The 3,586-nt window shown below is 51.6% G+C and overlaps 1 non-coding gene across 1 annotated transcript; it reads left to right on the forward strand.

Moving 5' to 3' along the window:
- Positions 1-674: 674 nt before the first annotated feature.
- On the forward strand, positions 675-759 carry TRNAQ-UUG (transfer RNA glutamine (anticodon UUG)). The gene has a single exon. It is a non-coding gene; the product is annotated as a tRNA-Gln (tRNA).
- The last annotated feature ends 2,827 nt before the right edge of the window (positions 760-3,586 follow it).

The following is a 3,586-nucleotide window of genomic DNA, read 5'->3' on the forward strand; positions in this document are numbered from 1 at the left end:
TAAAGACCAATCAGAGGAGGCCACCATGCTGGGGTAAGGGGATGTCCAGGATCGAAGATCGAAGCCGGGGAGGGAGGCTCATAACTCTCCACATGGGCCCAGTGGCCTTGCTTGCGTTTAGAAGTTCCTTCCAGAGAAACTATACACTCACAGCTGGTGTCCCTATAGCAAGTGCTCTCCTTGGGGGTTTTTATCTCTGTAAAGGCTGGAACTAAGGAAATACAATTTTGGTTCTTTCACTGATGCTGACAATCTCTGGAGCCAGCATGGTCCTCTTATTGGCCCTTCAGCTCCTCAAAAATCTCCTAGTGGCATTGACCTGGTGATCTGGAAGTGAGGTTTTCTAGCCATGTGCCAGCCACAGGGGTAGGGGGCGGGGAGCTGCCTGGACTTGGCCCCTCTGGGCTGCCATCTTCCAGACCACACCCAGAATCCAGAGTTGTGAGCCTGGGGCAGATTCCAGAGCACAAAAAGACTAAGGGCAGAGTTCCAATGGAGCCCAGAGCTTGGGTGATGCTCACCCCCGCCACCAGACGGGAATGAGGGCAAGTCTGGGCTCTCAGTCTGTCTCAAAAGAAAGGCTGGCCCTTCTTTCGAGGGTATAATATAACCTGTGAAGTAAATAGTTCTTATGAATAAAAAAGTAAGGTTCATAAAATGCTAGAGCCAGGGGCGCCTGGGTGGCTCAGTTGGTTAAGCTTCTGACTTTGGCTCAGGTCATGATCTTGCAGTTCGTGGGTTCGAGCCCCACGTCAGGCTCTGTGCTGACAGCTCAGAACCTGGAGGCTGCTTTGGACTCTGTTTCTCCCTCTCTCTCTGCCTCTCCCCTGCTCATGCTCTGTCTCTCTCTGTCTCTCTGTCTCTCTCTCAAAAATAAATAAACATTAAAAATTAATAGGGGAGCCTGGCTGGCTCAGTCGGTTCAGCATCCGACTTCGGCTCAGGTCATGATCTCGCAGTCTGTGGGTTCGAGCCCCGCATCGGGCTCTGTGCTGACAGCTCAGAGCCTGGAGCCTGCTTCGGATTCTGTGTCTCCCTCTCTCTCTGACGCTCCCCCACTCATGCTCTGTCTCTCTCTGTGTCAAAAATAAATAAACATTAAATTTTTTTTTTAATTAATAAAATAAAATAAAAAGTTAGAGCCAGACACACATACATAGATCTCCTAACATTATCTGGCACCAGAATCCCCTGGGGGGCTTGTTAAACACAGATTTCTGGGTCCTACCTGAGAGGTTCTGATCCAGTAGGGGTGGGGCCTGACCATTTGTATTTCTGACAACTTCTCAAGTGATGCTGTTGCTGAAGTGGACATACTTTTAGAGCTATGGTATTAGTCCTTCTCTCCCATTTTACAGATGGAGAAACCAAGGCCAATGGGAAGAATCAGCTTGAAGGTCACCAGGGGTGATGGTGCAGGCAGGGAGTGAAGGTCTCCTGTCTCCCTGATGGAAGAACTTCACTGCCCAGCCCTGCCGCCTCATGGTTGTAAGCCCAGCGTCACACAACTGGTAGCCAGCCCTCCCAGCTGGCTGCCGTGGCCCACTAGGCATTATTTAGTGCTGGCTGTGACTTCGAAAATGGGTTTGTGCCTGGGGCACCCAGTTGGTGCTGGAAATGGAAGTGGCATGTTTTGGCATGTCCTGGCCTCCAGGCCAAACACTGTTTATTTGGACTATTAAGAACACGACTTCAGCTGAACCACAAAATCAGATGGAAACCTTTATCTTGGGTGGCACACTCCGGGTTTCCTCCCATCCTCTTGCAGGCTTGCTGAGTGGGCCCTCACCGAACAGGGTGCATCTGGGAATGATTTCAGTGGCTCTGGTCTCTGCTCTGGAGAGATTAGTCAGGTGTACCGGGAACAGGTCTTGGTTGCCCCTGTGCTAATGAGGGGAATGGGGGTATTAGGAGGGGACCCAAACTCTTTAATCAGAGATTCTAGGACATCTGAAGTCTCTTGAGGTGAGAGTGGGGCTTCTTCCACAATTTGCTGAGACATATCTTCTGGACCTTCTTTTGCTACTCTAGTGATCACTGTCTCAAATTACCTCCTTGTCCTCCTCCAGCCAAGACGTGGGTGAGTTGACATCACCCACCCTGCTCCAGCACACTGGGGGTGTGAGGGGGCTTGGCTCTGGCACCACCTGATCCCTCCTTCAGTTCTTACTCCCCTGGGTATTCCTTGGGCCTCCACCACAGTGAGGGTCTATAGGTAGATAAATCAGGGGTTTGCTTGTAACCCTCCTTGAAGTTTAAGCTTCTTGCAAAACAAAACCCCAAGTCTCAATCTCCTCATGTAGCTCCAAGAGGAGGCAGCCCACTTGGCCATAGCTGGTCATGGTTGGTCACTGTGTTGACACATATTCTCATGACTGGGTGCTTTGGGGCTCTGCGCTGGGTGACCAAGATGGCCTCTCTCATCGAGCTGCTCTCCCTCACCTGCTCCCTCCCATGGCTCTCACACCTTCCAGGGCTCTACCACGCACCCACTGGGTCCCTGCAGACACTGATAGACTCGTTTTCTAGAACCTCAGATTTAAAAATTCTACATCTTTGTTTCTAGATGATTCCCATTGGCAATCTTGTCTCCCTAGCTACACATGGTAGAAACTTCTTGGGGTAGGAACTGAGTCTCCTGCCAATCACCAGCCTCCCACCCTCACCCCTGCCCCTATGACCTAGGTAGGAGCTGATGAGTGATTCTGGCATTCCCCACCTTGGCTAATGACCTTGTCACAGGGTGTGTGTGTGTGTGTGTGTGAGGGCTGGGGTATGAAGGGCACTGGGACATATCTGACCTTTCTTTATCTGCCTCAGCATCTACCTTGGGATGCACCCCCTACCTCAGCACCCCCAAATACACACCAGAAATGGGATGCAAGGGTGAAATGCCTGGGCGGCAAGAGGATGATGTCTCTCTTTGGAAAGTGCCTTCTTACACTCTGCCCAGCGTGGATTCCAGCAAAGGGGGTGGAGGACCAGAGTGTCCATGGAAACAGTGAAATCTCCAATCTGTTTCTTCATCCTGGCTGCATCCCAATTTTTTTTAAAAAAAGGAGTGCAGCAAAGAAAATAAACCTGCCTGGAGCTCAGCTGAAGGTGGAAGAGGTCGGCAGTCTGGGGAGGTAAAAATTAGGCAAGAGCATGAAGAATTCTGCACTGTTTCACAATTGGTCCACAGCTCCCATATTCGTACAGATTGGAAAGGACGGTGGGAGACGTGGGGTTATCATGATAGAGAAGAAGCAGCAAAATGCAGTGTGAACCTTGCGAGGACACCATGGGTTACCCATTAGCCTGCCAGGCCAACAGCTCAAGGAGATGAGGGCCTTGCCTGCTTCCTCCCAGGCCTTCTGGTCCAGCCCACCTGCCTCCAACTCTCCTGGATAGCTACAAGATTCTGACTGTGAGGGCTGGGGCCTCACCACGCCCCATTTCCTGGAGATGCTGGGGCAGTTTACTAAGTTGCTAGCTGGAGGGCCTGGGGAAATGGGGGAGGCCTGCCTGAGAGTGGAGGCTGCAGCTTTGAGGCTGGAGAAGGAGGGCCAGGGAAGGAGACAAAGTGGGGGAGGTGGCTCCTTCC

This window comes from Lynx rufus, unplaced genomic scaffold, assembly GCF_022079265.1.
Source record: "Lynx rufus isolate CCGP_SWC_20201006 ecotype Redwood Valley unplaced genomic scaffold, mLynRuf1.p SCAF_8, whole genome shotgun sequence".
NCBI classification, from domain to species: Eukaryota; Metazoa; Chordata; class Mammalia; order Carnivora; family Felidae; genus Lynx; species Lynx rufus.